At 37.6% G+C, this 21,848-nt stretch overlaps 1 protein-coding gene across 11 annotated transcripts in view; it reads right to left on the bottom strand.

The window, feature by feature from the left end:
- Positions 1 to 14,693, bottom strand: part of CCDC91 (coiled-coil domain containing 91) — a 385,716-nt gene extending 371,023 nt beyond the window's left edge. For 5 of the 11 annotated variants that reach the window (XM_037734254.1, XM_037734256.1, XM_037734250.1 and 2 more), the window contains exon 1: positions 14,435 to 14,663. The gene's annotated coding sequence lies outside the window, so the exon portion shown is untranslated. Of the gene's footprint in view, positions 1 to 9,908; positions 10,199 to 14,197; positions 14,354 to 14,434 lie in introns of those variants that run through there. The other 6 variants (XM_037734251.1, XM_037734255.1, XM_037734257.1 and 3 more) reach the window with 6 other exon arrangements.
- Positions 14,694 to 21,848: the final 7,155 nt, after the last annotated feature.

Genomic DNA, 21,848 nt, shown 5'->3' with positions numbered 1-21,848 from the left:
GGAAAAGAAGGTTATTTATCCACTCTAGAAGAGAGTTAAGGGTGACAGCCTGAGGGTGGGTGGAAGCAGGAAATGTCTTGGAAAACAGAATAAAGGAAGAGAGTGAAGCAGCAAGATAGACAGGAGCAGGGCATTTAAGTTTTCTTTAGGAATTTGGATAAATTTTAAAGAAGTTGGGGAGAATACTTGCAATTTCCAAAGGGGGTGGAAGAGTTAGGCTGCTCATCTGGTGGACACAGCTTTACCCTGGAATGATGTACCCACCGGCAGGGGGGGTATCTTATAAGCGGACAGCAGTCAGGGTACTGCAGGCAACCAGAAAGGGACGGGGAGGTGGTGTTCCACACCCTTGGGTTAAGGTAGGGGTTAAGGTAGGGGGACATATGGGGAGCTATTGAGGGAGGTACAGGTTCCGGGAAGAGGGCCGCAATGAGGTGTGGCTGTAGCTTAAGGAGGCAGACAATTTTGTTAGAATATTTCAGCCTAATGGGGAACTGGACAAGTGGGGCTAATCAGGAAAGAATTCGGAAAGGAGTGCTGGCCTAATTGACACCAGACTTGGGGAGTTTTTAGAGGCCTGGAAGCCTTGCCATCAATTCCCACAACAGTTATTAAGCAAAGAGGTGATGCTGACTTTTGGGGGATCCTTTTTGACTGTCAACTGTGACCTTGAAAAGTTATGCCCTGAAAAGAAGGCAGTGTGGAGTGGGAGGCCCCGATGTCGATTAAGAAGGGGCTGGACTTATACCCTCCACCGTAAGAGTTACCCGAAGCTCGGCGTCTGTGATGGTTCAGGGGGCCTTTGAGATGTTCACGCAGCATCAGTCTTTAGCCACCAGATCGAGGAGATCTGGGAAGGATTCAGTCCAGGAGCTTTGGGTTGGAGCTCCAGGAGCTCTGGGTATGGTGATGTGAGTGAGACAGTCTGACTTCCAGTGGGGGCCCGCACAGATGGAGCAGGGCTTAGAGGAATCCTGGGCTGCAGGCATTCCTTGGCCCAATGGCCAGGTTTCTGACACCTGATTCAAGGTCCAGGAAGGGCGGCTCGATGCTGCAGTCTGGGAGCTTTGAAATGGTGTGGCTGGGGGTTTGTCTCACAGCAGAGGCAAGCATTGATGGTGTGGCTGGGGTTTGTCTTACAGCAGAGGCAAGCATCGATAGTGCTGAGATGCGCTGCCGCCACGTAGCTTCTTCCCTATTATTGAACACCTTGAAGGCAAGGTTGATTACTTACTGTTGTGGGATTTGAAGGCCAGATTCTAATTTCTATAGCTTTTTTCTAAAGTCAGGGGCTGATTGGGTGATAAAATGCATATTAAGCATTTTTCATAGGTGAGAGTAGAAGTAAGGACGACATTTAAGTTACTCAAAGTGAGATTATAAGACTGGGTTAAGTATTGAAATTCTTTTATATATTTGGTGGGGTCTGACAGGAAAGAGCCTAGATGCTGACTGATTTAGGAGACGTTAGACAGAGAAAGAGGAACGTGTACCTGGACTACTCCTTCAGCTCCAGACACTTCGCAAAGGGGAAATTGTTGGACAAGAGCAGGGGAGTTAGCCTCGGGACTAAACTGTAAGCCAGACCAGGTATGAGGTGGGAGGTGATAGGACAGTCATAAAGAGGTGGGTTGTGGGCAGAGGAAGAGAAGGGAGGCTCTGATGGAGGTTGGGGCCTGGATTAGGGCCTGGTTCAGACATCCCAGGAGGAGAAAGGTTGGAAGAGTTGATGGACAAGGAGGATTCTGAGTTACTGGCGGAGGCAGGAGGGGTGGATGGAAGGGAGAGAAGGAAAATTTGGGATGGGTTGCATTGAGAGTAGAGATTAGAGTGTAAAAAATGCCTGAACATAGAGCACCTTAGACCATTTGCCCATTCTATGACAAAAATTGTCCCGCAAAACAGAGAAATTGAAAGTGTCATTTTCTGGCCATTGGGAGCCATTGTCTAATTTATATTGAGGCCTGGCTGTGTTACAGAAAAATATTAGATGTTTAGGCTTTAGATTGGGTGAAAGTTGAAGGGGTTTAAGGTTTTTGAGGACACAGGCCAGAAGGGAAGAGGGAGGAATGGAGGGCAGAAGACTGCCCATGATAAACTAGAGAGGGTTGGAGATAAACATAGAGACGAGGAGGACAGCAACCACTGGGATCCTCGGCGGGCATCCCCAGCTGGGGTCCTGGGCTGTATAACTGATGAAAGGCCAAGGTGGGCATCCCCTGTGTTGACCAGACACCAAGGGAAGACTGTCTTCTGGAGGACAGTCCATGATCAACATTGGATTTCTTGAAACACAGGAGGTGTCATCTCTGTCTTTATTTAAGAAGAGGAAAGGTTTAAAGAGAAACAGAGATTGCCTACCTAATCTGAAGACAAAGGGGGTTTCACAGGCCAGTCTGAGGTACCAAGGTCAAGGGCAAGCTCTTCAATGAAGGAGAGTGGGGACAGGGGACAGATCTCCTGAAGGAGTTTCCCTATCCCTGGTTTTGGCACCAAATGTCAAGTACATATCCAATTGAACAGGCAACCCAAACAGGCTTTGTGTGAGCAACAAGGCTGTTTGAATCACCTAGCGAGTGGGCTAAGTCCAAAAAGGGACTCAGCATGGAAGTGGGGGACAGAACAGGCTTTATAGGCCAGAGCAACAAGTGGAAAGTTATAGCTCAAGGTTGGTTGTTGTTAACTCAGTGGGTTGATTAGTCGGCTGGAACAGAAACCTGTTGTCCTTCTTTGTGGTCTTTTATTATTTCAGACTTTCAGGCTCCAGGAAGTCATCTGGAGGGATACGTGTGGATTACAGAGTTCATAATGGCTTGACAAGAGTGCTGCCACCTTTGGGAGACCTAACAATGCCGAATTCACAAATCGTTCATTGCTCAATTAACTCCTTTAAATTTAATGGCTGAAGTTTTTTTTTTAACACTTGTTTCAACAATTCATTTTCAATATGTAGTTGAGCACCTGTATCTATAAATGACTTCTAATTCATATAGACTCTAATCTACCCAATAAAACAATTAGACTTGCATGTCAAAAAAAAAAAGTCTCTGAAGCATACCTTCATTTTCCTTTTCCTCTTCATTCTCCCTTCTCTTTTCATTCTCCTTTCTCTCTATAATTGAGCACATTCCTGACAAACCTGACATCTTATGAGCATTATCTGAAGAGTTTTCCTCTTCACCATTATGAAGACTAGCTGAGTCATAAACTAAAAATCCAACGCTTTCCAATAGGCAATCTAGGTACTCCCAACATTCTTCATATGCCATAATGGCAGAGTCCTGCAGAAATGTCAACTGATTCTGTTCCTTTACTGAGTAAATATGTAACAAATCTTAAAAATGTTAATTATGCATGATAGCAATGATACTAAAAAGTTTTATTTACTAAATTCCTATGATTACATGTAAGTATTCATTTAATTGCATATAAATGTATTTGGTTGATGTTTTTATATTTTACATTAACTAGACCCTACAGAAAAATTAGCTGTACTTCTAGAAACCCACTCTCTTCACCTTCAGCAACTTTATGGGGAGCCTTTGGCAGCAATACATACTACCCAAACACAGGACATCTGTCTGGTAACAAATAAGTAAATAAATACCTACCTTAAAACTACATGATTCAAATGTAATAAGGAGAGTAAAGAGAAGAGAAAAATACATCTTAGAAATATCTAACATGACTCCTTCAAAAAATATGCAAGAATATAAAGCAGGTCCTTTGCATCCTTAAATTCACGATGAGTGTGAAAATTTGAAATTGCTTATGCTAGGAATTGCTAATTTTGCATCTGAATGGTGAAATATACGATAGCATTACTTCCCCCCAAAATGCCAGTATGTGTCATTTTACTTTTAATCATAAAATTAAGGATAAAAATAAATGTGTATCAGAGACTGGCTAATATGAGCATGAAAAAGCATCTCTAGTAATCATTTACAATACTTGCAAACCATTTATGTCTTCCTCAAGCAGAAAAAAAAAATGATGTGAACTAAATAAAACACAAAAAGTCACATATATTCATATAAGAACTTAAAGATATAATACAACTACATTTTAACCCCACGTTCTTACCAATTATTTGAAGGCAACAATCATGTGACTCTCTTCTATAGCACTGAAAAATAATATTCTCAGTTATGACTGCCAGGTACCATAGCTTGATAAGCATTCAGTTAAATGCTTTAAAAGGGGGCAGGGGGAGAAGTCATTTACCTTCAATAACTAAGGCATCAAAACTCACAATTACATGTGTAGAGATTTTCACAAAATCAAGGAAAAACTGGGCTTCTGGTTTTTCTTTTACTAGCAAATTCCATTAACCAGAAAATCCAATTTCTCTAAGTAATATGTTCAGGTATAGCACACAGTGTTTAATAATCACAAGTAATATTCATTATAATCATTTTAGCAATTCAATTGAATTTTTAGCCATAATTCAAAGGCCTAAACTGAAGATTTCCTCTATTTAAACTGACCCGAATTATTTAAGAATAAAATTACATAATAGCTAATAATGCTCTACCTCTGTACCATACAATTTATTATTAATAAAAGTAGCTTACCTTCTACCTTATCAGATCTCTTTCACCAAAGTAATCAATAATTCAACATTTTTTACATGCATAAATTCCTAATTATACTGCAGATACCTCCCTAAACATAGGAACATACTATAATTTTTATCCTGTAGATTTTTCACAGCACTTAACAAATGCCTAATACTGTTAAATAATTTGATCATACGGGAAATTTTTACATATCTGAATTAGAATAATACCCAAATGGTCTCTTAGATGAAGCTGTATACCACAGTTGATAAAGATGAAGCAAAGTAGTGGAATACAAGTATAATTGGGATAAGGTGACATTAAAAACTTGGATCATTAAAATATAACACAGTGACATCAGCAGGAATAATGGAGTTAGGGAGCTCCAAAAATCCTTTCCTCCATAAAGCAAGAACAATAGTAGCAAAAATTGCTAACGTCAACTTTTTTCAAAACTCTAGAAATTAATCAAAGGCTTGCATCAATCTAGGGAGAATGTATTACAGAAAAATGGCTGATTTTCATTAAAAACAGCAAGTTTGATGGCATTTTAATCTCATCCCTCTATTCCATATATAAGTATGGTATCTAAATCATATATAAGTATCTAAACCATATATAAGTATGATAACCATCAGAGCCCTGAAAATCAGGAGGTTCAAAATCACAATAAAATCCAGTAGCCTAGCAGCCTAGCAGCCATCAGGAGGGACAAAATAGGGTTGGAGCTCCTGTAAAACCCCATTCCCAGAAATTGTCATTATTGATCTGTCTGACAGTTCCCTGGAAAACACCACTCCTTTACTTGTCTTTATTTAACCTGACTCAGAGCTTGTCTAGTGCCAATAACCTTTCCCCAGATGGCATTTGCCAAAAACAAACAGGGCCAACTGTTTAACATCAAGCTGCCTGAGGTGGCAGTAACAGTTGGGGCAAACAACAAGCTGACTGGAATCTTAAAAGTAAAAGCTCGTAATGAAATGTCAATAAGGTGTTTCGATAAGATCCAACATATTTCTTGAACTCTAGATGACCAGGCTCACGCAAGTGCTCAGTAAAGAACTGAAAAGGCTACGTAAGCTTTGACCTATTGCTACACTTCAAGTTCTGTACAAATGGGAGCTAAAAGCTAAAGCAGAGTTATTAACTGCCTGTCTAAGCATTGAAGGCATGCCCCATCATGCACACAGACACTGTCAGCAAAGGCTGGGAGATTCACTGCTTCCAAACATTAAGGAAATAACTATCCAATCATTAGGTGACCAGTACTAACCATGCAGAGACTTTGGTGGCCACACATAAAAAGCATACAAAGTTTACATAAAGAGTTCAGGGAAGTCACTATGCAAACAAATAACAAGAACAGCAACAAGAAGAAACCCTGAAGAGGAGAATCTGATTTCCAGAGTTACCACATTAGATATTACGTGTCTAATTTTCAACAAAAAAGTGTGAGACATGCAAGAAAAAAGGATGATCTGTACAGAGAGAGAAAAAAAGGCAGTTAATTGTCCCTAAGGAAGCCCAGACATTGGACTTAAGAGACAAAGACACTAAAATATTTTCCCTAAATATTTTCTTAGATATGGTTTCAAAGAACTAAAGGAAACCATATAGAAGTATGATAATAATATCTCACCAAATAAAGATAATTAATGAAAAGACAGAGATTACGAAAAAGAACAAAGATTGTGGAGTTAAAAAGTATAATTTAATTCAAAAATTCACTCAAGGAGTTCAACAGCATATTTGAGCTAGCACAAAAATCAGTGAACTTGAAGATAGGTGAATTGATACTACCCAGGCCAAGGAAGAGAAAGAAAAAAAATGAAGAAAAACAAAGCATCAAAGACCTATAGGAAATCATCAAGCATACCAAGATATGCATAATGAGAATACCAGAAAAAGAGGAGAAAAAGAAGCAGAAAGAACATCTGAAGAAACAATGTGAGGAAGCTTCTCAAATTTCATGAAAAATATTAATCTATACATCTAAGAAGTTCAAGAAACTCAAAGTAGGATAAAAGTCAAGAGATCCACACTGTAACACATTATAACCAAACTTTAAAAAAATAGAGAATATTGAAAGCAACAAGAGAGAAGCAGCTCATCATAAATAGGGAATCTTCAGTAAAATTTTATATCTGATTTCTCATTAAAAACTATAGAAGCTAGAGGCAGTGGGAAGATACATTCAAAATCCTAAAAGAAAAAGATCACCAACTAAGAATTCTAATTCCAGCAAAACTACTCTTTGAATATGAAAAAATTATGACTTTCTTAGGTAAATAAAACCAAAGAGAACATATGGTAGCACATCTTACTAATGAGAAATACCAGTGGGGTTCCCTCAGGCTGAACTGAAAGGACAATAGACAGTACTTGAATCTATGTAAAGAAATTAAGAACATTAGTAAAGATAGCTACATAGGTAAATATAAAAGACAGTACAAATGTTTTTTTGTTTGTGACTCTCTTTTCTCAATGTGATTTAAAATCCAACTGTATAAATCAAGAATTATAAATCAGTGTTAAAGGACACTGTATTAATGTAGAAAGATGTAACTTACGTAATACTAGCATGAAGAAAGGGGAGATAATATACAGGAACAAAATTTGCAAACTTAAATTTTGTTAGTATTAATCCAAACTAGATTGTTATAGGATACTATTTGTAATTCCCAGGGCAACCACTAAGAAAATAGCTCAAAAAGTATTTAGTAAAAGAAACATCAAGGCTGGGCACAGTGGACCACAACTGTATTCTAGCACTTTGGAAGGCCAAGGTAAGAGGATCGCCTGCAGCCAGGAGCTCAAGACCAGCCCAGGCAACATAGTGAGAACCTGTCTCTATAAAAAATAAAAAATATTAACCCGACATGGCGGCACACACCTGTAGTCCTAGCTACTAGGGAGGCTGAGGCAGGAGAATCACTCAAGCCAAGGAGCTGGAGGCTGCAGTGAGCTGTGATGGTGCCACTACACTTCAGCTTACGCGACTCTCTTAAAAAAAAAAAAAAAAAAGAAAGAAAGAAACATCAAGGAAATTAAAATGGTGCATTAGAAAATATATACTTAATACAAAAGAAGGCAGAGAAAGCAATAATGGAGTAATCAAGGAATGACAAAAAAATTACTTGATATACAGAAAAAAGTAGTAAAATGACAAGCACAAATCCTACCTCAGGCATTAGTAAATACATTAACTGTAAATGGTTTCAACACTATACTCATAAGTCACAAATTGCCAGAGTGAATAAAAAATAAATTAATAAATCTCTTCTGCATAACCAACAAGAGACAAAACTTAAACTATGAAAATATCTCATGAAAACTATCACCATTGATTAAACATTCTTCTCATTCAGCAAAATAGAAAATAAGTATTCAGCTTATCTTCTGATTCAGGGTGGCCCATTTAATGCCATTCAGCTTTCACAGGCATATTTTGTTTTTCATGCCCAATTTGGGCAAACTAAACAAAAGATTTAACCTAATTTTAAGTTGTCTGTATAAAATTCATAATTAAAATCATACTTAATCTCATCTTTAATTACTGTCTTTTACTGATGTCTAAGCATGTCGTTTTTAAATAATATTCATGTAAGCCCCTGTCAGTGAAGCACATTAATAGATTAATGGATCTTGCATAACACTGCTGCAATGTCTTTACTACAATTGCAGAAGTTGTGAATTCTCATAACATAAAATGTAAGCAGCTTTTCAAAATGATTACGTAGACCTACTCTTTAACCACAGGGCTGAACATATTTTAAAAGGTAGGACATGATAGACACAGAAAAGTCAATCTTCTCTGAATACAAGGAAAAATTATTTCATACTTCACAAACTAATTATTTCATTCACATAGTCCATGTTGAAATGTAAATACCAAAATGTACACATCCTTCTAAAAAAAAATTGTTACCAGAATTATAACAGGGCTCACTTTATAAATTAACATTATTTTGATCTTCATTTATTAAACCTATAATTACATCACATTTCAAAATAAATTGTTGAATACTAGTCACAGTAAAAATGATCCTAATTATTTAAGTAAGATTGTATAGCACACAGCCAACAATAATCTTTGTGCCACTTAGAAAATAAAAATAGATTCAAGAGGATACAAATTTGGATAAACATTTCAGAAGTACTGATACCTTCTCATGCTAAATTATTAATGTGCTTAGTAAGTTTATTGTTATCATTAAAATTAATATATTCAAAATAAACACAATATATACAAAATATCTAAAAGAATCTAATAGTACTAGTATAGCCTATGAATAAAAGCACAGATTGAGGAAGACTTGTGAGAAACTCAAGCTCTACCGCTTACTATTAATAAAATCTTGGGTAAGTTTGCTCACTTGGAGACTTGGTTTCCTTTGCCTATGAAATGGGAAAAATGTCACTACCAAAAAGTGGCAGCTGGAATTCAATAAAACAACATACAAAGAGGGGTTTACATGATGCTAAGCACAAAGACTTCTATAATTCTTAAGAAAAGTACAGGTGGTATATTACACATAATTCATCAGGAATTCTGTATAGATCAATGGAAACAAAATAGTATAGGCAGAAAAGTCATTGAATGATTACAGACTCAAAACCACTTAAAAAATAGTTTGAACTAGACCAAACTCTAAGGAACTCTGTTTCTGAAATTCAAATATTCTTCCTTAAAGTGATTCCCAAAAAGCCAACAATACTCCAAATTTCTTACAATAAATTATAACAAATACAATAAAGAACAAATTCCAAGAACACCAAACAGATGTAGTGAATAATAAGAACCTATAAAAAATTATTTGAGTAATAATCATATTTTTATAAATTATCTTGAAAAATTATCAAACACAAATATTTAATGTTAATTTCAACAGGGAAAGCTAAAATACAATTTTACTACTTAACAATAAGAAAATCATTAAATGATGGGCATATTCTTACAACACAATAACCCATAGCCATTACAAAAGTTCTCAAAATAACTCATGGTGTAGGTATTCACAATGTGATTCTGAGTGAAAAGGGCAAAACATAAAACAAAATTAACAATTTTGTTTTTAAATATGTTTGCAACAGAAAGAAAAGCCACCAAATGTTTGCGGCAATTACCTCAGATTACTGAAAATGGGGTATTTTTATAGTCTTCCTTTATTTCCAATTTTCTACTATAATCAACTATTATGTTCACAATCAAAAAAAAAAAAATACAACAACATCCATTTATTATTAAACTTTAAAACTCTAGGAATTAAAGAGAACTTCCTCAGCTGGATCAAAATGATATCCACAAAAAACTTACAGCTAACTACTCAATGGTAAAAGACTACATACCTTCTCTACAAAGTTGAAGAGCAATGCAAGGATATCTGCTCTGATGTGACTTGTTCCAGCTTACGTAAGTAGAGGTCCTAGCCAGTGCAATGAGACAAGAAAACAAAATAGAAGGCAAACAAATGAGAAAATGTGAAATAAAGCTGTCTCTACTAACAGACAGCAGTAGTAACAGAAGTAGCTACAAAAGCTACTAGAACTAATTTGTGAGTTTAACAAGGTTGCAAAATTCAAAAATTTAAGATCCATATTAAAAGACTGATGTACTTATATAAATAATTGGAAATTTAAAAAATTTCAAAGGTTACCATTTAAACAGCACCAAATAACAGAAAACACTCAGATACAAATGTAACAAAATATGTGCAACATTTTTATGCTGAAAGCTTAAAAACAGAGAGGAAATCAAAGACCAGTACATATAGAAAGGTTTTCATTTTGTTCTCTCTCTTGAAACAGGGTCTTACTCCTTTGCACAGACTAGAGTGCAGTGGCATGTTCACAGCTCACTGCTGCCTCAACCTCCCAGGCTCAATAAATCCTCCCACCTCAGCCTTCCCAGTAGCTGGGACTACAGGTGCAGGCCAACATGCCCAGCCCATTTTTCTAATTTTTATAGAGATGGGGTTTCACCATGTTGGCCAGGCTACTCTCAAACTCCTGGGCTCAAGCAATCCTCTCACCTTGGCCTCCCAAAGTGCTGGGATTACAAGCATGAGTCATATTTAATATCAATTTCAACATTTAAATTTCAAATTAAACTTAAATTAAATTTCCTGGCTCTGTGCCAGGAAAGGTATTTAATTAACAGATTAAAAAACAATGTTTTTAAGATGTCAATTCTCCCCAAATTGATCTATAACTTCAATGCAATCATAATAAAAATTCCACAATGTTTTTATATAGAAATAAAGAGATTCTAAAATTTACATGGGAAGAAAAAGAACTAGAACACTCAAAAATTTTTGAAAAATAAGTTTGGAGGACTCAGGTTTTTTTGACTTCAAGATACACTACAAAGCTACAGTAATAAGGACTGAAATTTTGGCCAAAGAGTCACACAGAACAATGGAACTTAGTCCACAAAGCAATCCACACAAACATAGTCAACTGATTTTTGACAAGATAAGCCAAGGCAATTTAATGAAGAAAAGGTAGTAAGAATACTCTTTCCAACAAATGGTGCTGCAAGACTGGGGCATCCATACACACATACACATACACACACAACACAGAAAGAGAGAGAGAGAGAGAGTGTGTGTGTCTTGATGCCTACCTCACACTATATGCAAAAATTAACTCGAAATTCATCACAGACCTAAATCTAAAACCTAAGGCTATAAAAGTTCTGGAAGAAAATCTAAGAAAAAAATCTTTGCAACCTTGGATTAGGCAAAATTTCTCATGATAAAAAAAGCACAAATCATTAGAGAAAAAACTGATAACCTGGACTTTATCAAAATTTAAAACTTCTGCTCTCTGAAAGACACTGTTAAGAAAATGAAAAGACAAACTACAGACTCAGACTCAAAGGTAATACTGTGAACATATATTTGATAATGGATTTATATCCAGATTGTATAAAACACTTGCAAACCAATAAGAAAACAAACAACCCAATTAAAAATGAACAAAAGATTTGAGCAGACACTTAATAAAAGATACACAGATGGCAAATAATAGCACAGGATAAGATGCTCAATATGTTAGAAGAAAAAATCAAATTAAAACATAAATGAGTTTTCAATAAATGCATACTAGAATAGCTAACATTAAAAATAAAACAACAAATGTTGACCAGAACGTGGAGCAACTGGAACCATCAAACGTCACTTGTGACAATGCAAAATGAAACAGCTACCTTGAAAAACGTTTGGTAAGTTCTCATAAAGTTATACATGCACTTGCATATGGCCCAAGAATTCCATTCCTAGATGTTTAATCAAAAGAAATGAAAATGTATGTCTACACAAAGACCTGTACCTTAATGTACAAAGAACAGCACATGATTGTTTACAGTAGCTTCATTCCTAAATGCCAAAAATTGTTCAATTGGTGACTAAACATATTATGATATATTCACACAATGAAATACTATTCAGCTGTATAAAAAAAAAAAAAAAGCATCAACAAACATGAATCAACATGAATGAATCAAAGCATTAAGTAAAAGAAACCTGAAACAAAAGGCTACATACTGTATGATTCCATTTACATAACATTCCAGAAAAGACAAAGCTATAAGGACAGAGAACAGATCAATAGTTGCCAGAACCTATGGGTGAGGGGAGGAAACCTTAACATGATGGGAATGTTATTTGTCTGGATTGTGGCAGTGGATCCATGACCACATGTGTTTGTCAGACTTTATACAGCAATATAGTAAAAATTATTTTTTATTTATAAATCGTATCTCAATAAACCTTAACTTTTTTTAAAAAAAAAAAAAGCAATATATATCCTTTTTAAAAATATGTATCATTTAAATGAGCTAACCCAAACTTACTGGGTATGGGAATAGGGCAGGGAAAAACAGTAAGGAGACCACAAGTCCTTAAAATTCTGCAACTCTAAAAAATTAATTTATCATTAGTATATCAGAAACATATGCATAAACACAAAGAGTTAAAGAGAAATACCTTCTTCAATTAAGTTCTCATTGTTTGAACAGAAAATAACAAAATTTGATAAACTTTCAAGGAAGATTAAAAATCATAAGCAACAGGTTGGTAAAGGCATGCTCTAATTATGATCTAGAGTTTGGAAACAACTTATCTAATACACTCCCCTTCCATTTTTCTTAATGCAGCCAGTCTTATCCACCCATCCATTCTATTCCATTCCCACGGCGTCTTCTAGTATCTTCATTCGTAACAATCATATGTAATGATATAGATAAGAGTACAACATAAAATGCCTATTACGCAAATTTCCTATTTGTTCATTTAAGCTCCAGACAAGCTCATCGTTAAATTTCTTTTTTTTCTTTTTTAATGCCACCCAAAAACAAAGTGACATCCCTCTGCGACGATTTTCTATAGTTTCTTTTGTCTGTTATTAAGATGATGAAAATAAACAAAAACGTCTCAAGTTTTAAACGGATCACTCCAATAAGAAGCTACATTTTTCCATTTAATAAAAGTTAAGAGGTAAGTTGTACTTTCATCACTTTGTTTTCTTTATGTTTATTACATTGGGCTTATACTGTTACTAGGAAACCAGTTCATAAGATTTCCCAGCCCACAGAACACTCTCCTAGGCAGCCTGGAGGATACCAAACTTTGTAAGCAGGGCAATTCTCTACCACACAGTTTACTGGTTAGTCAGCACCATGCAGGTGCACTCTGCCTGGCATGCCCCTTACTATATTTACCTAATAGGTACAGACAGTATAACCAATCCCCTCAATGCACCAGAAATTGTAGCAGAGGGCAATGCGGTGATCGTTAAGTGCAGAAGTCTCCGACAGCAGAGAATACAACAGCGAATTTGTTGTCAGTCCCTATCACCCCACTCAACTAAATACTGCGGGGGGGGGGGGTTCCTTAAATTGTAAAGTGAAATGTCAGCCCACTCCAATAACTCCACCACGCAACACGCAAACTGCTTCCAAAAACCATCATCCAGTTCTCACCCGGATTAATATCTGGAGAGAATGGTGGCATCAGAATCCGCACAGCTGAGAGAGGAGGGAAGGAAAGAGTCAGAATTTGTAAGGGGCTGCTGAGTCACCTAAAATTATGGCCAAGACTTTACGCTCCAGGAAATCAAGCTCTGTCCCAACTCTCATCAGGGAAGCAAGTGAGAGTAGCAGCAGCAACATCATCCTACCAAAAAAACACTCAGTGCTGCTTTTAATAGAGTTCCACTCCTTAAAGTGAAGCCAAAATAGGTTTCATATCCAAAGCTTTCCTCTGCAGCAGGCGACACACGCAGATGGAGGAAATATCCTTATTGTTGGGAAAGGGAGGAGCGCTAACGGAGATGAAGGATATACCTCACCACTTGGCAAAGTTACTGGCTCCTGCCCTGACCCCGAAATGCCACTTTTATTGCAACATGTGACCGAAGGAACTATAAGGAAATGTAGCTGGCGAACGCTGTAGAGCTTTTACCCGGTGCACTTGGCAAAGTAAAAGGGGACGCATAAACCAGGCGCGTTCTGTGAAACCTAAGCAAGAACCGAGGTCTCCGTCCGGTAGGAGCTTCGGTGACACAATAGTCACGTGTTCCTGTGCGCAGACTTTCGAAAACACTCCATTCTGGAACGTGCAGGTACCGGTACCTACCGAGGAACGCAGAAACAAGTGGGCACTCCCAACCGCGGGAGCTGGCTCAGTTCCAGCGGGAGGTTGGTCACGCCCCCTGACTCCCGGCTGCAGCAACAGCCCAGGGCGAGGCCTCAGCAGGCGGGCGGCAGGCGGCGGAAGCTCGGCCGCGCTCCTCCCCTGGGTGGGGCGCTCTCAGCCCGCCTCACGCGGCCCCGGCCCCAAGACCCAGGCCCCGGAAGGCGAGCGTTGACTTACCTGCTCCTCTTTCTCGCTCTCTGCTGCCGCCGCTGCGCCGCTAGCCCACGATGCCTGGTGAGCCACCCCCAGCACACAGACCCCTACGCGCACACCCGAGCCACGGCCCTAGGCCCTTGAGGTGAGACGGCGGCCCCAGTCACTAGAGTTGGGGTAGCCCACACACCACTCGGCTTCTAACACCTCTGCCCCCGGAAGTTGATTTCCGCCAAGGCCCGCCCAACCCAGCGCCCGTCACTCAACGTAAACACGCGCGTCACGTGGCCCCTGACCGAGGCCCGCGTTGGGCCCCGTGTGGAGAGCCCTGCTACTCCAGCTTGAGCGTGGTCTTGGAGAGTTGCCCTGTGAAACGGGGTGACTTTGCCTTGCTCCTTCCCAGTCCACCTCCTGTTAGCTAGTTTCTCATTCCTCTTGAGTGGCAGGCCCTGTTTCTCTACCTAATTCCTGCAAATAAACCGTCCCCCCTAATCAAAATGACTTCCATCCGGAACTCTGTAGGATTGGTCCTAAGAAGAACTCGCTGAATCTCTTCACCATTTCCAAGCAGTGTACAGTAAAAACGGCGACTAAGCAAAGTGCCTCACATGTAGCAAGTGCTCAAGAAACGGATGTTGACTAGATGCTACCTCTCATCTTTGCCTATCTGAACTCTCAAGCACTGAATGCAAGTATGCTGAGGCTCCGTGGAGCAGGAAGATGACTTCAGTCAAAGAATTCTGCCTAGAATTACTTTTGTTCTTGCCTTCAACTACAGATCACAGCAGTTCATACATGCCATCTCTGTTGCAGAGTTTTCTTTCAAAGCCTTTCTTAGAAGCCTTCTGTCAAGTAGCTTCTCCTGAAGCAATAGGAAAAGAATAGCATAATTCACAGATTTGTTATTTGAAAGGAAGGAATGATTATATAGATGTCTTTGTCCATTTTGGACTCTCAATAGCAATGAGAGAAACAGTCAACTAGCAGTTCACTCGTTAGTGTTTCTTCCGTTTTTGCCATGGGAGGAATTTGGAGAACATTCATTCAACAATTTTTTAGTGATTGTATACCACATACCTAGTTCTGGGTGAAGTTTTGACAATTCAAGAGTGGACAAGGTAACACTGAAGATGTTTGTCTTCAAGGAGCTTACAGTCTAGTAAGAAACAAAGACACTAACCTGGGGTTTTTGAGCATAAATCTCTGGAATATTCACATTCCTTGTATAACAAGTGTTCTTTAATCCTTGGACATTGGGAATCTCATCTGTTGAACAAAATTAGCTCAAACCTGTAATCTCTGTTCTGTACTGGAAGCAGAAAATATTAGCAAGGCATCCTGACAAGTGTGCCATAAGTGCTGGCCTAAGTAGTTAATGAGCAGATTCAGTATTGAGCAGGTCACCTTGACTACATTATTTTCCAGCCCACCCTCTTATTTGTGCATACAGAAAACATTTCTCTTATGAGAAATATAATACTTTCTTACACATATTTGTCGGCTACACCACCAAGTCAAGGACCACTTCTCACTTGTATATCCAGCAATCTACTCACTTCGCTTTTGTCTTTGTATATCCAACAGCCTAGCAAAGTCTCTAGTAAATTAGAAAAAGAAGTATTCAATAAATATCTCTTAAACCTAGTAAAGCTACCTTTATATTATTTTGTCTCTCATATCTCTTTCTGCTGGAAACTAGATGAGTTTCTCAGAGTTCCTTCCCACTGATGTATCTATATGTTCACTCTGTCCCAATATTCAATATTAAATAATATTCAATACTTAACAGATTTATAAGAGTAATATTTATTATTAATATTTGCTATGTGCCTGGTATTAGACTAAATATTTTAAGTCCCTTACATAACTTACAGTAATTTTACAAAGTAGGTATACTAATATATTTACACCTTAGATGAAGTTAAAGATTTAGGAAGTATAAATTCACCAAGTAGATTTAAAGCCAGATCTGCCCAACAAAAGGACTTTGTATTCACTATAGCCCATCACTTTGCTTTTAATATCACTTGTTTATCAGTGGATTCAGATGCTACCAACTCCATGAAATCTTTCTCCATTCCCCACAGTAATCTGTCTTTTTTTCTTCATAAAGTAGATAATTCAATGATTTTAGTATGTTCACAGATTTCTGCAAGCTTCACCACAATCAATTTTAGAATATTTTCACAGCCCTGAAAAGAAACCCCATAACCTTTGGCAGTTACCCCCAACTTCTCCCAAGTTTCTCCCTTCTCTCCCCAGCCCTAGGAAACCAGTAATCCATTTTCTGTCTGTATGCATTTGTCTATCCTGAGCATTTCATATAAATGGATTTATACAATGTGTGGTCTTTTGTGACTGGCTTTTTTCACTTAACATGTTTTCAAAGTTCATTTATCCCTTCATCAGTTGAGTTCTTTCTACTTTCTTAATATTATGAATAATGCTAATATTGATATTCATGTACAAGTGTTTATGTCAACATATGTTCTCATTTCTCTTGGATATATACCTAAAAGTGGAATTGTGGAGTCATATAGTAACTCTATATTTAAACTCTTGTGGAACTACCACTTTCCCAACGTGGCTGTACCATCTTACTTTCTCACCAGCAATATATGAGGGCTCTAATTTCTCTATTGTGCCTTTTCTTCTCTCTTCAAGAATATATGCCTCTCTTACTTTTCAGAATACTTTTTCCATGAGCCATCTTGAATTATCTTCCCTTGTTGTACATGTATCTGCAAGCCCATTTTTCTAATAGTTTTTGACCTTCTGAGATGAAAATCATGATGCCTGCCCTCAAGAGAATTACATGTGGAAAAAAATACAATCAAATCAGATATTACAGTAATAATAAGCACTGAAAGTACATTGCTAAAATGTGGAGAAAGAACACCTCACTCAGCCTAGCTTAAACAGGAAGTACTTCTCATAGAATGTATCAAAGCTCAGGATTAGTCTTGAAGAATCAGTTGGACTTGACCAAGCTAAGGAAAGACATGAGTATGCTCCAGAAAAAGGAACATATACCTTTGTATATACTTCCTTGTCTATGAACTGTGGAGATAAGTATATTTTGCAGGTAAGCATACTATAGAAGCAAAAATCGTTACATGTAGTTCTGCAGCCAGAGAAATGGGAAATGTAGATGGCCAGATGATGAAGAGCTTTGTAAACTGTGCTAAGGAATTTGACTGTATCCTGATGGTAGTGGGAAATTGTTGGATTAGTTAAGCAAGATTGGGGAAGAATTACTTAAGCAATAGTGTAGAGGAAGGATTATTGGATGGAAGAGAGGGGACCAAGACTAGAAAAACAGAGAAACCAGTTAGAAGCCATAAAATAACTAAAATGAGGAATTAATGACTGCCTGAGCAAAGATTGGTAGCCATAAAATTTGTAGAAGGATTTTAAAGGCACATCAGCAACAAAAAAAGAGGCAAGAAGCCAGGCATGGTGGCTTATACCTGTAATCCCAACAGTGTGGGAGGCTGAGGTGGGAGGATCACTTGAGCCTGAGAGATTGAGGCTGCAGTGAGCCATGATTGTGCCACTGCGCTCCAGCTGGATGACAGAGCAAGACACTGTCTCAAGCAAACAAACAAACAAAAAAGACAAAGAAGAAAGAACTGAAGATGTATTCCACGTTTCCAGCTCTAGTCATAAAGGTAGAAGATTCAAAAGGAGAATTGGGCACTTAGTGATAAGAATAATGAAACACTATCTTAGTTTCTTCAGGCTGCTATGAAAAAAAATACTGGGTAGCTTATAAATGCAAATTTATTTCTCACATGTCTGGAGGCTAAGAAGTCCAAGATTAAGGCACCAGTAGATTGAATGTCTAATGAGGCCCTGCTTTCTGGGTCATAGATTGTGCCTTCTAGATGTGTCCTCATGGGGTAGAAGAGACAGGCAACCCTCTGGAGCCTCTTTTATAAGGGCACTAATCCTAGTCATGAGGCATCTGTCCTCATGACTTACCTTCCAAAGGCCTCACCTCCTAATGCTATCTCATTAGTTATTAAGTTTAACATATGAATTGTGAGGGGACAAAAACCTTGAGACCACAGCAGAGGTAGGTTGCAGGAATTTAAACTGCCATTGAAGTTTATATGCTATTGCAGTCACTCACAGAAATGAGATGAACATTCATGCTAAGTTTGGCTCATATTTCAAGACTTAGCATACCACATATGCACCAACAGGGTATAAAAAGGTTTATTACTCACATAATGAGGCTTTCTAGGAAGGGTAGAGCAAACTTCCTAAGCAGGTTTTAAAATGACATGAGAGTTAGGAGAAAAAGCTGTTGGGATTTTTTTCATGGCTAGGACATGGCACTTGGGCAAAAAAGCCCACACGGGTAGGGACTATATGGCTTGAATTTTCTACCAGTACCAAAATGGGAAACACCTATTTAGCACCATATCTGGATCTGGCTAAGCTTTCTTATTAGGTTGCCTAGATCCAGATATGCTACAAAAGGGAACAGGTGAGGAACAGGACTTAAATCTTGATGTAAAATATGAAAAACATAAAATGTTTTAAAACATAAAACAAACATAAAAAATTATGTCAGACACAATTACATATTCTTAGATCAAGTTTAATTCCAACTAACAATATAGTTGTTACATATTTATATGCTTTGAAAGTGATTATAACGGACACTGTAGCTGCTATCCCAACATTTATTAAACTCTTCCCATATTGTGCAGAGTACACCTAAGAAATTTAGGTGAAATTAACCTATCTCCAAAGTTACTCCAGTTAAGATAGCCCAATCCCAGGCTGCATTGTTCCCCTGGCCACAGAAGTTGTTCAGGGTTGAGCAAATCAGCACCGATTACAGAACTTTTGCCCTAAAATTGTGGGGTGTGGCTCCTTTTTCTCCCTTGATATGAATAAGAAAGCATATGGTTCTTGTTACTGAGGGCCGTCATCCTGTAAGCAAGAAAATTAAAAAGCTGGAACCCTGATCAAATAAGCAAAGATTTATAACTTTGTTTATAAGAACAAGGATATAAAGAGTAAACTGTGAAAGGTTTAAATAAACATTTTTCTGCCTCCTTCCTTTTTAATCGTTTCTTCTGTTATGGCAGCTTTAAGTCAAATTAATATAGAGGTTGATTTTTCTACTTGACCTCACTGGTACTGAATAGTAGTTAAGTCAGTTTGAATTTGTTATTATTATACTTCACCTTAAAATACTTTAGTGCCTATAATGAGATATAAATGTACATCTGTGTTTCTAGATTTACCATACCCTCTAATGATTGTCAGTTGCCATAATATAGAATTTAAACTCTAGGAATATTTGGTTGGTAGATAATCAGAAGAGCTGCACTCCAAATGTAGCCACCATTAGTGCTTATTATTATATCCCATTACCTGAGACCATGCTAATCAATAAAATGAATGTTAAAAATAGGTTTTAATTAGTGAAATTAATGGTTTGTTAATTAAGGTAATGGATATTATAAAGCGACTCTCATTAAAGAATCAATGATGCTCACCATATGTAGACTGGATAATATATTTCAGAGACGGTCCCTACCTTACATGACGAAGGTTATAAGAATCTAGCAAACCCTGTAGCTTACACACTTAATAATTTCAACCCTAAATTTGAAAACGGAACATCTAAAATTTCAGTAATCAGCATGCCAAAGGTGGAAAAGTTTAATGTTCTGCTTAACTAAGGGGAAAATCATGTTCATTATGAAGATTACTAGAGACATCATGCCCACTATGGAAATAAGGAATAAAACATTAGTGCCTTTCCCTTTACCCTGCAAGTTCATTTTTAAATATCCCCAATGAAGTTATCAGGATAAGCTATTAAACTAAATTTAGACCACCAGAACATAAAGGTTTACTAGGAAACAAAAATTTCGAGATAAAAAATACTAGGGCTAGACATGGTCTCTGCCAGAGTTACTCACCTATAGAAATAAGAAGCAAATAGTTCTAAAACCTAATATTTAAGGGAAAATGTATTGTTAAATAAATAAACCTCAAGTCTGTGACTATTTAATCTTAGGAGTATCCTCAAATATCTAAACCTAATAGGAGATAAGCTAGCAAAATGATGCAACCTCCCAAAAAGAGGATCTTCCCCAATGGCCATCTCACATAGGGCAGTAGAGAACACAGATCAAAACAGTAACACTGAAAGAACACACAGCACTGCCAGCCAACAGTTCACATTATCCCTGTCTACAGAATATGACAGGGATCAGAGACCACTGTGTCCCCTTATTAACTGGGAGGTTTTTTGCAGTTATTTTGACCTTTCTTTTTCATTGCCTTTTGCATTTATTGATAGAAAATGTTTATCATTAGTTGTAGACCATAAGGAAGGAACTTCAGGTAAACCTCACATATTGTATTAGTCCAGTGTCACACTGCTATAATGAACTTCACAACACTGGGTAATTTATAAAAGAAAGAGGTTTAATTGACTCACAGTTCCACATGACTAGGAAAGCCTCAGAAAATTTAACAATCATGGCAGAAGGAGAAGCAGGCACATCTAACATGGCAGCAGGTGAGAGAGAGCATGAGCATGTGAAGGAGGAACTGCCAAACACTTATAAAGCCATCAGATCTCATGAAAATTCACTCACTATTACAAAAACAGCATGAGGGGAACCACCCCCATAATCCAATCACTTCCCTCCCTCAACACAGGGATTAGGGGTCCTTCCCTCAACACACAGGGATTACAATTGGAGATGATATTTGGGTAGGGGCACAGAGCCAAACCATATCACATATTTGGGCATGATAGAGACAGAGTATAATTAGCATGAATCAGTAAGATACATATTAATTTAAATGGTTGGGGAGCACAAGATTATACTATTTTGGACCTGGTAGTTGTTATTTAAATATACATTTTATCCTTACCCCACTGTGTAGCTTTCAGGCATGTTCCATGAGATTGACCCCATCCTTTTTCCAAGAGTGAGTCCTGATTCATCTAATTAAAAGTAACCCCAACCTTGTCAAAACCTTATTTTGAGTGGACAACCCCGTCCTAGGCCAATCATAGCATTACTATAATCACACAAATTATTTCAGGGATTATCCAACAGGTACAAAGCTTAGGGCAATTGTTCGATAGTTGTCAGGAAGAACTTTCTCCCTTTCTGGAGATATAAGTGATAAAGCCTGTAACTCCTGCTGCTATTAACAACAAATTTGTGACTGTAAAGGAAATCAGTCTGAGGACAAAGCAGATACAGAAGTAAAACTAGATTGATATGATTCAGAGAAATGGAGCTGAACCTTTGATCCAATCAGTTCTAAAGCTTCCTTCACCTCCTTGGGATTTTTCATTTATGTGAACAATCCCTTCTATTCTTTAATCTAGTTCGAATTAGGGTTTCTGTTACTTGCAATCCCAAATGTTTTAACTGTTAGAAAGATT

The sequence above is a fragment of the Cebus imitator genome, unplaced genomic scaffold (assembly GCF_001604975.1).
Source record: "Cebus imitator isolate Cc_AM_T3 unplaced genomic scaffold, Cebus_imitator-1.0 Scaffold596, whole genome shotgun sequence".
Classification (NCBI taxonomy): Eukaryota; Metazoa; Chordata; class Mammalia; order Primates; family Cebidae; genus Cebus; species Cebus imitator.
The sequence above is the reverse complement of the archived record's forward strand: the minus strand, read 5'-3'. Positions and strand labels throughout refer to the sequence as shown.